General features: G+C 44.3%; 2 non-coding genes across 2 annotated transcripts; one reads left to right on the forward strand and one right to left on the reverse strand.

The window, feature by feature from the left end:
* Window positions 1-1,235: 1,235 nt before the first annotated feature.
* Trnas-cga lies at window positions 1,236-1,310 on the reverse strand. Its single transcript has one exon. It is a non-coding gene; the product is annotated as a tRNA-Ser (tRNA).
* A 440-nt stretch (window positions 1,311-1,750) lies between these two features.
* Window positions 1,751-1,825, forward strand: Trnas-cga. The gene has a single exon. It is a non-coding gene; the product is annotated as a tRNA-Ser (tRNA).
* Window positions 1,826-13,424: the final 11,599 nt, after the last annotated feature.

Here is a 13,424-nt window from a genome sequence, read left to right on the forward strand (position 1 = left end):
GCACACATTTAATAAATGTAGTAATCTCTTTTGTAGTTGCGTGCCTCTGTATTTTAGCACTTTAGTGTTTACACTACCCATACTAATAGCTTTTCCGAATTGGGGGCTTCTCTTAATTCAACCATACATCAATCGTCTACACTTCCTATTTCAATTTCATCCTCTACATTCTCCGTGGAGCACGTTTCTTCATATCACAAGTTCTTGTAATGTACTGGTCATTTTGATTGTTGGCGTTATTTATTTGAGTAACTTCTTTTTCTGTTTCGTTTAGCGTTTTCATTGTTTTATAAGATATCATTTAACTTTCGTGAATATCGTCTTCTATTACGCTTATATTTCCAGATTCTTAACGAGCTGGTTTCATTGTTCGATTTGCTGTGTTTCTTTCTTGTTTGTAAATCTGATGATTCTCTTCTGTTGGTTCGTAGAGGTAGTTATGATAAGGATCTTACTTTTTTTAACTCTTTCTTCCTCCTTATCTTTCTCTTTTTTCCTAAGGCTTATTTAGCAGCTTTCTGAACTGCAGTTTCTAAAAGACCTTCACAGTTAAAATTATAGACACAGTAGGCGATCCTGAACTGATTGTTTTCGGATAAGGAACCAGTGATCGAGAATGATTATTCCGCTTGGTGAGAGGTCTTGAATCAGCAGTACTTGTGAGACACATGTTCATCAACTGCGTGTATTTTTGCATATATGTTGGTGGTTCCTTACTTGAAAAACAATACACAATCGCGTCGCTTATGATCACGGCGGTGCGTTTTTCCCTTGCAGTTGCGTGGAAAGCCGGTAAAAACTAAGAGGTCTTTGTTGGGACTCTCACTGCCCGAATCATTGTACGACACAGCAGAAACATTTGAGAGATTTTGTTTTTCTATTTTTTTTTGTTTAACTGTGATTTACTTGAAACTTCCTGGCAGATTAAAACTGTGTGCCCGACCGAGCCTCGAACTCGGGACCTTTGCCTTTCGCGGGCAAGTGCTCTACCAACTGAGCCACCGAAGCACGACTCACGACCGGTACTCACAGCTTCACTTCTGCCACTACCTCGTCTCCTACCTTCCAAACTTTACAGAAGCTCTCCTGCGAACCTTGCAGAACTAGCACTCCTGAAAGAAAGGATATTGCGGAGACATGGCTTAGCCACAGCCTGGGGGATGTTTCCAGAATGAGATTTTCACTTTGCAGCGGAGTGTGCGCTGATATGAAACTTCCTGGCAGATTAAAACTGTGTGCCCGACCGAGACTCGAACTCGGGACCTTTGCCTTTCGCGGGCAAGTGCTCTACCAACTGAGCCACCGAAGCACGACTCACGGCCGGTACTCACAGCTTCACTTCTGCCAGTACCTAGTTATGCAAGGTTCGCAGGAGAGCTTCTGTAAAGTTTGGAAGGTAGGAGACGAGGTACTGGCAGAAGTGAAGCTTTGAGTACCTGCCGTGAGTCGTGCTTCGGTGGCTCAGTTGGTAGAGCACTTGCCCGCGAAAGGCAAAGGTCCCGAGATCGAGTCTCGGTCGGGCACACAGTTTTAATCTGCCAGGAAGTTTCATATCAGCGCACACTCCGCTGCAGAGTGAAAATCTCATTCTGGAAACATCCCCCAGGCTGTGGCTAAGCCATGTCTCCGCAATATCCTTTCTTTCAGGAGTGCTAGTTCTGCAAGGTTCGCAGGAGAGCTTCTGTAAAGTTTGGAAGGTAGGAAACGAGGTAGTGGCAGAAGTGAAGCTGTGAGTACCGGCCGTGAGTCGTGCTTCGGTGGCTCAGTTGGTAGAGCACTTGCCCGCGAAAGGCAAAGGTCCCGAGTTCGAGTCTCGGTCGGGCACACAGTTTTAATCTGCCAGGAAGTTTCACATCAGCGCACACTCCGCTGCAGAGTGAAAATCTCATTCTGTGATTTACTTCCTTCTGCATACGTTCTTGCAGTTTACTATTCTCAAGTAATCCATTACTGTCTTTCCGAAATAAAGTGCCGTTCATGTCGTTCTACACTTGACACCCCAAAAAAATGGCCGTGGCTACAACTTGAATTACCCTCCATGTTGCGCAAGAGCCTATCACATTATGGGGCGTACCGAGCGAGGTGACGCAATGGATAGCACACTGGACCCGTTTTCGGAAGGACGACGGTTCAAACCCTCATCCGACCATCCTGATTTAGGTTTTCCGTATTTCCCTAAATCGCTTCAGGTAAATGCTGGGATGGTTCCTTTGAAAGGGCACGGCCGACTTTCTTCCCCATCCTTCCCTAATCCGATGAGACTTATGACCTCGCTGTAAGGTCCCATTCCCCAAATCACCCAACCAACCATTACGGGGCGTACAGATCTGCTTATACAGGGTGTTAAAAAAGGTACGGCCAAACTTTCGGGAAACATTCCTCACACACAAAAAAAGAAAATATGTTATGTGGACATGTGTCTGGAAACGCTTTCTTTCCATGTTAGAGCTCATTTTCTTACTTCTCTTCAAATCACATTAATCATGGAATAGAAACACACAGCAATAGAACGTACCAGCGTGACTTTAAACACTTTGTTACAGGAAATGTTCAAAATGTCCTCCGTTAGCGAGGATACATGCATCCACCCTCTGTCGCATGGAATCCCTGATGCAGCCCTGGAGAATGGCGTATTGTATCACAGCCGTCCACAATACGAGCGCGAAGAGTCTCTACATTTGGTACCAGGGTTGCGTATACAAGAGCTTTTAAATGCCCCCATAAATGAAAGTCAAGAGGGTTGAGGTCAGGAGAGCGTGGAGACCACGGAATTGGTCGACCTGTACCAATCCATCGGTCACCAAATCTGTTGTTGAGAAGCGTACGAACACTTCGACTGAAATGTGCAGGAGCTCCATCGTGCATGAACCACATGTTGTGTCGTACTTGTAAAGGCACATGTTCTAGCAGCACAGGTAGAGTATCCCGTATGAAATCATGATAACGTGCTCCATTGAGCGTAGGTGGAAGAACATGGGGCCCAATCAAGACATCGCCAACAATGCCTGCCCAATCGTTCACAGAAAATCTGTGCTGATGACGTGATTGCACAATTGCGTGCGGATTCTCATCAGCCCACACATGTTGAGTGTGAAAATTTACAATTTGATCACGTTGGAATGAAGCCTCATCCGTAAAGAGAACATTTACACTGAAATGAGGATTGACACATTGTTGGATGAACCATTCGCAGAAGTGTACCCGTGGAGGCCAATCAGCTGCTGATGGTGCCTGCACACGCTGTACATGGTACGGAAACAACTGGTTCTCCCGTAGCACTCTCCATACAGTTACGTGGTCAACGTTACCTTGTACAGCAGCAACTTCTCTGACGCTGACATTAGGTTTATCGTCAACTGCACGAAGAATTGCCTCGTCCATTGCAGGTGTCCTCGTCGTTCTAGGTCTTCCACAGTCGCGAGTCATAGGCTGGAATGTTCCGTGCTCCCTAAGACGCCGATCAACTGCTTCGAACGTCTTCCTGTCGGGACACCTTCGTTCTGGAAATCTATCTCGATACAAACGTACCGCGCCACGGCTATTGCCCCGTTCTAATGGGCATCTGCCAACTCCGCATTTGTAAACATAGTACTGACTGCAAAACCACGTTCGTGATGAACACTAACCTGTTGATGCTACGTACTGATGTGCTTGATGCTAGTACTGTAGAGCAATGACCCGCATGTCAACACAAGCACCGAAGTCAACATTACCTTCCTTCAATTGGGCCAACTGGCGGTGAATCGAGGATGTACAGTACATACTGACGAAACTAAAATGTGCTCTAACATGGAAATTAAGCGTTTCCGGACACATGTCCACATAACATCTTTTCTTTATTTGTGTATGAGGAATGTTTCCTGAAAGTTTGACCGTACCTTTTTGTAACACCCTGTAAATGTGAATAACACTTGTAAGTAGGATGTAGTAGAAGAATAACACCTTTTTGACACAATAAGAACCCACCCAAGAAAACTGCGCTGCATCGTTCATAGCATTACAGACGTAGCGAGGTCAGATAATTTAGTGATGTGGATTCAAGAGCGGTAAGATGTATCAACATGTCTGCAGCTGTAGCATCAAGAATTCGTAGTGCAGCGGCATACTTTGTGGGCTAATAAGCAACTGCCTACTGAAAAGTTTTGTTTCGTATGTGGCTTAGAGCATTTTTTTGGCGTTACTCCGTTAACTTGTTTAATTAGCAGAAATTCCGAAATGAATTGAACGAACAGTTTGCGAATCTTATTAAAATATTTTCGGCCCTCAAAATGAAACAGCATGTGGCTTCTTTACCGCTTAACATCCTCTCCAAAGGCCTTCAGTTTCAATGACTGTCTGTAGCCTAATCTGCGAGGCATGGAGTGTGCGAGATAAGTAACAGATCTCTCATTTTTCTGACTCGTCCTCCCAGGCAGCTAGCATGACGTTCCGAAGGTCATCACTGATTCTTGAGGCGGGGAACGCTAGTTTTCTCACATGGCCCGTCTCTGCCCACTCGTTTTCAGTAGGGTTTGTGTCTAGTACAGAAGAATGCGAATCGAGAAGAGAAATTACATTCTATTCTGCAAGCCACTCCTGTACTGTCGCTGACATATACACTCCTGGAAATGGAAAAAAGAACACATTGACACCGGTGTGTCAGACCCACCATACTTGCTCCGGACACTGCGAGAGGGCTGTAAAAGCAATGATCACACGCACGGCACAGCGGACACACAGGAACCGCGGTGTTGGCCGTCGAATGGCGCTAGCTGCGCAGCATTTGTGCACCGCCGCCGTCAGTGTCAGCCAGTTTGCCGTGGCATACGGAGCCCCATCCCAGTCTTTAACACTGGTAGCATGCCGCGACAGCGTGAACGTGAACCGTATGTGCAGTTGACGGACTTTGAGCGAGGGCGTATAGTTGGCATGCGGGAGGCCGGGTGGACGTACCGCTGAATTGCTCAACACGTGGGGCGTGAGGTCTCCACAGTACATCGATGTTGTCGCCAGTGGTCGGCGGAAGGTGCACGTGCCCGTCGACCTGGGACCGGACCGCAGCGACGCACGGATGCACGCCAAGACCGTAGGATTCTACGCAGTGCCGTAGGGGACCGCACCGCCACTTCCCAGCAAATTAGGGACACTGTTGCTCCTGGGGTATCGGCGAGGACCATTCGCAACCGTCTCCATGAAGCTGGGCTACGGTCCCGCACACCGTTAGGCCGTCTTCCGCTCACGCCCCAACATCGTGCAGCCCGCCTCCAGTGGTGTCGCGACAGGCGTGAATGGAGGGACGAATGGAGACGTGTCGTCTTCAGCGATGAGAGTCGCTTCTGCCTTGGTGCCAATGATGGTCGTATGCGTGTTTGGCGCCGTGCAGGTGAGCGCCACAATCAGGACTGCATACGACCGAGGCACACAGGGCCAACACCCGGCATCATGGTGTGGGGAGCGATCTCCTACACTGGCCGTACACCACTGGTGATCGTCGAGGGGACACTGAATAGTGCACGGTACATCCAAACCGTCATCGAACCCATCGTTCTACCATTCCTAGACCGGCAAGGGAACTTGCTGTTCCAACAGGACAATGCACGTCCGCATGTATCCCGTGCCACCCAACGTGCTCTAGAAGGTGGAAGTCAACTACCCTGGCCAGCAAGATCTCCGGATCTGTCCCCCATTGAGCATGTTTGGGACTGGATGAAGCGTCGTCTCACGCGGTCTGCACGTCCAGCACGAACGCTGGTCCAACTGAGGCGCCAGGTGGAAATGGCATGGCAAGCCGTTCCACAGGACTACATCCAGCATCTCTACGATCGTCTCCATGGGAGAATAGCAGCCTGCATTGCTGCGAAAGGTGGATATACACTGTACTAGTGCCGACATTGTGCATGCTCTGTTGCCTGTGTCTATGTGCCTGTGGTTCTGTCAGTGTGATCATGTGATGTATCTGACCCCAGGAATGTGTCAATAAAGTTTCCCCTTCCTGGGACAATGAATTCACGGTGTTCTTATTTCAATTTCCAGGAGTGTATGTAGGGGACTAGTCGTGCTGGAAACAGATTACTCCCCCAGGCAGGGCCGTATTGATGGGGAACGCGCGTGGTCGCTACCTCCACACTGTTTTTTCGAGAGATACACCATCCCCCTACTTTCTTACGTGCAGAATATTTTCTTATTATAGCAATTCTCTTTCATCGTCTCTCTGAATTAAATTGTCGTCAATTCTGAGTTATAAATCATAGAACATAGCTGTGAAGTCAACTGAGCGTTGATAAATGGCCTAGACGAAACGACCAAGTAAAAAAGAACAATGAACATTAGGCACGTGAGGTGGGGCACCCGCGCAAAGCCAAGGTCAGGCGCAGCGCGGCCGGTGGGGACGTCAAACCGCGCCGCTCTGCTCAACAATGAAAAGTTTCCCGCAGCGTCGGAACATCAAAGGCAATGCGCGCTCTTTGTGTACGGCATTTCTAGTTTTCCATTCTCGGCAGTTCTGGGTTGGTCTGCGCCGTTCTGTGTCGGCCTGAGCGGCGTTGCACACCCGATGTCGACTCGCCTTTCGATGCTCACATCGCGTGACATGGTGATAATGTCAGAAAACTCTTAATGCCCTGCTTCGACACGTTAACATTGTATTCTTTCACTTTCGGGCGCTCGCGCGAGTGCCAGTTACAGCACATCTTGTACATTTAACTATTTATGCGCTTGATTCTCAGGTAATCTTTCGGCTCACCTTCCGGCGCATGACCTTGACGCTGACTGATTTGGCTCTATGATGATGATGAGTCCCATACATCTTACAGAGCGTAGGGGAGCGACGCGGGAGACCCGCGCCGCCTTACTAGGCAAGGTCCTAGTGGAGGTGGTTTGCCATTGCCTTCCTCCGACCGTAATGGGGATGAATGATGATGGTGAAGACGACACAACAACACCCAGCCATTTCGAGGCAGGGAAAATCCCTGACCCCGCCGGGAATCGAACCCGAGACCCCGTGCTCGGGAAGCGAGAACGCTTTGGCTCTATAGCCCGATGTAATAATGCATGGGCGTCCGAAAACGAAAACCAATTCGTGGCGGTGTAACTGACGCCGTGTGATCGCTAACGTTGGTTCAGTTGGACGATGGCCTGAAGGTTGATAATGCAACAGAAACTGCCTCTTATCGGAAACCTAACCTGTAAGATAAGATACAAGTAAAATAAAAACATTTCCAGCTTCCGTATGCTGATATTGCAACCTTCAATGATCCAACCACAATATCGAATGTCGGCTGTTGACTTGACCCTCCGCTATGATCTTTTTATTATTTCGATTCTTTGCCGTGCTTTTCGTTTGTGCGATTACGATCCGATTGCTAACAACATTAATCGTTAGCCATTGCACGGTATTGTTGTTCAGTTTCCTTTTTAGTGAATTGTAGGCGTTGTAGTGGAGCACTCCGTTGACTCCTTCGGTTGTATGTATTACTTTGCTGTTTTAAATCCTGGCACACTACATTTTCCAGTGAAAAGTGTATAAACTACGTTGGTAATTAAAAGTTATAATTTTTCAGTATGAAATGCATTATAGTGGATTATTTCATTGAATCTAGTTCCGGGGTTTCAACTGCAGATGATGGTCCGTGTGGTTCGAAAGAGCGTGAAGCTTATAATGGCCCATCTACTTCATACACGAACAGTACCAGCGGAACTGCTTCTGTTGAAGATAAAAGTCAATCATGTGAAGTAGTTTCTTGTTGTTTGGATTCCCAAACATATCTAATAATCCCGTTTGTCCGTACGACAAGCTCAATTAACATCACGGAAAAAAAAAGTCATGAACATAGGACTTCCGAAGCCCATTTAACTGCTTGCTGACAACGAAAAGAAAGACAACACAGTGTCCTAGAAAAGCTTATAGTTGAACAGCAGCAAGATTTTTTGAAAGTACAAGGAAAATATTTTACACAGCATATTTTGTAGCAAAGAATAACAAACCATATTTAGGCTTTCACAAGATTGTAGATTTGCAAATTCAAAATGGTCTCCACGTGGGCAAAACATTGCATACAGTAGTAAACCCAGTTGTACCAACGTCATAAACTGCACTGTGGGCACTATGAGGAAGAAGCTGTGTTCATTCACAATATCAAAGAATTTCCAGGTCTCTGTACTCATTGATGAGTCTACATCTGTTGCTTCACAAACATTTTTAATAGTGTATTTAAGGTCTGAAATCAGTGATGGTTGTGTAAGTATTTTCTTCTTGGATACAATTGAATGTAGAAGAACATATACAGAAAAAACAGAATGGTTTTCCTTCAAGCTATTTGAATGACAATTTGATTGGAGCATTCAGTGATGGTGTCAGTATAATGCTAGGTGGGAATTTAGGTGTTTTATAACCATTTAAGAACAAGTACAACAAACTATCCAAAAGGCATTGTTTGTGCCACCAAACTGAATTAGAGTTTGCTGATGAAATTGAAAAGGTGATGTGAATCACAGTATCATTTTTTAAATAAGCTGTATGTGTTGTATCATCAATCTCCAAAGAATTAAAATGAACTGTTAGCTATTGCACAAGAGTTAGGCACAGAACTTAAGAAGATGTTACAGTATTCTCAGTGCAAACAGTATGGAAGTCCTACCAGGTTCTCAACACATGTTTCAATAGATGTTCAAGTGACATGACTAGAAAATCAATTGTAAGGGAAGAGTTCAAGGGATTGCAGAAAACACTATCAAGCCCTTAGTTTGTGAGCAACATTGCACTGTTCTCTGATGTTCTTGAAGAAATTAGTATCCTCTATCAGTACCTCAAAAAGGACAGTGTTAATGTTCCCTCATCATACAGGACAATTACAAGGTCAATAAGATCCACTGAACAACTGAAGAAAATGCTAGGTGCTTGCACGGAGGAAGTAGAGAAAGCTATTTCCAAAGGATGCTTCAAAGATGTTTCACTGGTTTCCAGAAGAGAATCAAATTGAAGGACTGCCCAGATTAATAGAAACAGTTCTGTCAGAGCTTTAGCGACAATTGTAGGCAAAGGCTAATTTTGAACGACAGTGAAGAATTCAAATCCTTCATAAAGAGGCCGATATTGTGAACAGTAAAAAATGGCCTAATGACATTGTGAGCCCATGGCTAGAGGGGAAGAAAATGTAAGAAAAATGTTTGATCATTTTCTTCTTTCTTATCCAAATGTAAGAGAAAATTTCAGAGATTATATAGACAACAGTGGAGAGAACATTCCTGAAAACCTGCAACCAGTTTTTGTTTGTGTTGATACACTCACTGTGAGCACATGGTACTGTGAAAGAAGCTTCAGAACAATGAACTTAGTTATGGAACACTGTGGAATTCACCTTCTGTTTGTCATTTCTCATCCTTAGTTTATTTCAATTGTGGGACCTCCGCTACATCTGTGGAACCCTGAGGATTACATCGAAGTATCGATCAAAACCCGCATGCATGCAGAGAACAACCAATGCAAGAAGGCTAATCTACATGTGCAGCAGTCTGACCAGTACTCCAACATATGGGTCTTCTGTGGATGAGTCCACCCACTACTTTTGTCACGAATACAGAACTGTCATCAGGATACAGTCATGACACTGATGGGACATTAATATTACGCATAATATGTATGTACTGGGTGTCATCAAGTCAATCATCTATCCTGTCAGGCATTCCAACTCCACCGGAACACCGCCATAGACACACCCACTATGAGGTGACTCATTGATGCATTTTGGGTCAAACAGGACACCATGTGGCCTATGTACTCATACTGGACCATCATTCACTGAGGACAATACAGATTCTTCAGAAAATATCATGTTCCGCCAGTCACCATTAAGATTGTGCTTGAGGCAAACTCAAATCGGTAGAGACAAAGATCATCATGAAGCCCTTTATGGCTGCACATTTGCCTCCCAAAGCCAGCACCAAACCATACTCACCACCTCAGCAAACATGGTACTATGTTTCAACCACACCATCTTTAAAAATGGATTTTGCCATGACATGTTTACAAGTTCATTATCCTGAACAGGCATTGTTACACGCCATATTTCAGTTCCCACATGCTTACTGGATTTTCCAGTGTCTTGATAATGTGTTATCCATCATTGTGCAGTGCACTTAGGATTGCTATACCATGCCATCACATTCCCTTCCTTCACAAGACCAATGACACGGTCACAAATAGTACGGTAATGATGAAGCACAGCTTCAATAATGTGACTTGGCCAAAAGCGATGTGGTGAGGATATTTGACCTTGCTTGTTTACTGTCACTGGCAATTACAGAAAGAATGGTGCACTTGCAGACCTAACTCACTGCAGCAGACTGTCAGTCTATTACTGTGCAATAGCAATGAAACTATGAATAATTCTCCTGTATTATATCAAATAGATGTAGTATATTTCATTTTTTGACTCCAAAGAGATTATTCTCCAGGAAAAGTGACTCTCTTGATTTATGGCCAAAATTCTGTCACATCTTCTGTGGGATAACAGTTGCACGTCAGATAACACACTGGTGGTCTTCACAGACAACAAACTGTTGAGTCAGATGCATCCCTTACGGTAATTACAAAAATAAATAAAATAAAAAATAAAAAAAGAGAGAGAGAGAGAGGTGAATTCGAATATGAAACACTTTATGTGCTACAGCGACCATTTATGACTTTGTATCTATTCAGTTAACATGTACTACCAGTCTATCATGCTTATGAAATAAGATGGACACTAAAAGTATGTCCGTTTAAGATCACCATGTATGTTTATGATGCAGGAAATATTTTGGGTCTTCTTGGAACAGATATGAAATATTGACAAGACCAGTTTCCTGTAATTTTAGAAGTAATATTTCCCAAGGTAAAGACAGAAATTTTATTCATGTCACAGCTGCCTCCGATTTTTGCTAGCCAATTCTTGTGCTGCCAAGTGTACATATCTGGAACATTGTATGGTTGCACGCCACAAATTTAAAATTATGTGTGTCACCAAAACTGCGATGTGTGCCCGTAAAACTGGCACACAAATACATGGGTCATTCCTGACTCCCAGCTTTCACTGCTTGCCCAAAATATCACAAACAGAATTAAATATGTCAATAACAGCATAAGATATAAAACAAGTACTTCACAAAAAATGTAACACTGCCCCTGGTCATGAGCACATTGATTATTGAGTCCTCAAAGAATGCCCCCTCTCCTTTCTAGTAAACCTTGCCGACTGTCTATCTTATCTACAGGTTACTATCATGACCTGAGGAAAACCTCCAAAATCCTACTTTTTCTCAAACCACACATACCCCTCCTACTGCCCCATCTGTTTCACCTCAGGCTTTAGTAACGTCTTCAAATCCATCCTCTCCCAATGCATCAATCAACACCTAGGCCAACAGCACCCCCTTCCCGTCAACCAGTATGGCTTGCATCCCAGATTCTACTCTGATGACTGGCTCCTGCACTCACTCATCTCCTATCCCACCAGCTCAGTACCAATAATCCTGCTGTTTTTATCTCCCTCAACCTAGAGAAAGCCTATGACTGTGTATGGCATTCCAGTCTCCTGTTCAAATTCCAGACACTTCCACTTAACAAGGTCCACCCTATTGCATCCTTACTATCTCCTTCATCACTATTAATGGTACCAATTCCCATACCATCCATTGCATACAGGTGTGCCCCAAGGCACTGTCCTATCCCCTCTCTTTTATCTCCTACACACTATCAGTATGCCCAGACCTCCCGTGCAGTCCACCTACTTAGTCTGCTGATGACACCACTTTCCTCACCCTCTACCAAACACCCAGAAACCCCTTCAACTCCACCTCAGTCAGTTTACTTCCTGGTGTAACCAATGGCTCCTCAAGATAAACCCCTCTTAAATCCATTCAGTAACTATAGAATGAGCCACCAGCACCTTCTGTCTCCATGACTTCTACCTTACCACTTATGACCATCCTGTCCATTTAACTAATACACTAAAATATATTGGGCTAACAATCAGCTAGCAACTAACATGGAAGCCTTTCCTAACAACCATCCAACAAAAAGCCCACACTAGACTAAAATTACTAAAACTAGTAATTGGCCAAACTTAGGGGGGAACCCCTCCACTGCCCTCCACACCTACAAAACTTTGATGTAACCCACCTTGTCGTATGCAGATGTTGCTTGGGTATCTATCCTACCCAAGTTCTGTAAGTCCACACAGATCCTTGAACATCAGGCACTCAGCCTCGCTTTCTGCATCAATTTACCTTCTCCCACATTAATTCTTTACCATCTCATTAAATTTCTACCTCTTCTCGCTCCCAGTGAACAGCTTCAAACAATCTACAGTATCTGCAAACTTTACTCCAACAATAATATTGTTTCCCTTCTGATTTCTAATACTGAGGTATCCCACCAACCCTACACCTGCACACACCCCACATCTTCTCCCAACAAAATTTAAATGGTCTCCCTCTCCCAGAGCATGAGCTCTGTCCTGACATTTACTCATCCTACCAACTATAAGTTCACCCCAGCTATTCAACTTCATTAGGGTTCCCTTTTCCTTCCCTCCCCATATTTCCCTGTCTCTTTTTGCCTTCTCCCCCTCTTTTTATTTTCTGCTGAGTATGGTGTCACATGTGGATCTGTTTGTACAAATTTCTATACAGTGGAAAATCACTGTAAGTCATTATTACAACAATATTGTAAAAAGCACACAATGTCAAGGGCCAATGTTAGGCCAAAGCTGTTTGTTGTAGTTGGAATATTATGTAGTTGTTAGTCATTTGTTAAGTGAGTAGTTCAACAACAAAAATTTGAGTTAATTTTCTCCTTAACTGAGAACAGGAGTGCTACAGCCCTTAATGAACCACTGACATATTTTGGCCAGATGTGTGGTCAGTTTTTAACTTGATTCTAGCTGGATAAAAACAGTCAGTATTTGCACATGCTACAACCATCAGCAGTTGAACTTACCTAAACGTTTTTTTTTTCATAGAATGTGTCTACAGGATTCTGCTACCTCTTTCCAGAAAACCCAGTCTGCCATGTGGGTGTCAAAGTCTTACTTATATTACTATGGTAACTTGAAGCCCTGTATTTTGTCCACAGTGCAGAATGTCCACTATGCTCCTCATCCTGGCACCATGTGCTTCTTGGTTAGTGATACAATTGACCAATACCACTGACAGCCATCTGTTATAAATTCTTAGAATATATCTGGCGCTAAAAAGTAATGAGCAATTTCAAATAGAATAACCTCCTCCATGCCAATCAGCATGAATTTTGAAAACACCAAGCAAAATCCAACTCACACTTTTCTCACATGAAATCTTGAAAGCCATGCATCAAGGCAATCAGATGGATGAAGCATGTTTTAATTCCAAAAAGCATTAGACTCAGTACTACACCAACATTTATTAAACTAAAGAACAATGGTATGGGG

This window comes from Schistocerca piceifrons, chromosome 4, assembly GCF_021461385.2.
Source record: "Schistocerca piceifrons isolate TAMUIC-IGC-003096 chromosome 4, iqSchPice1.1, whole genome shotgun sequence".
Taxonomy (NCBI): Eukaryota; Metazoa; Arthropoda; class Insecta; order Orthoptera; family Acrididae; genus Schistocerca; species Schistocerca piceifrons.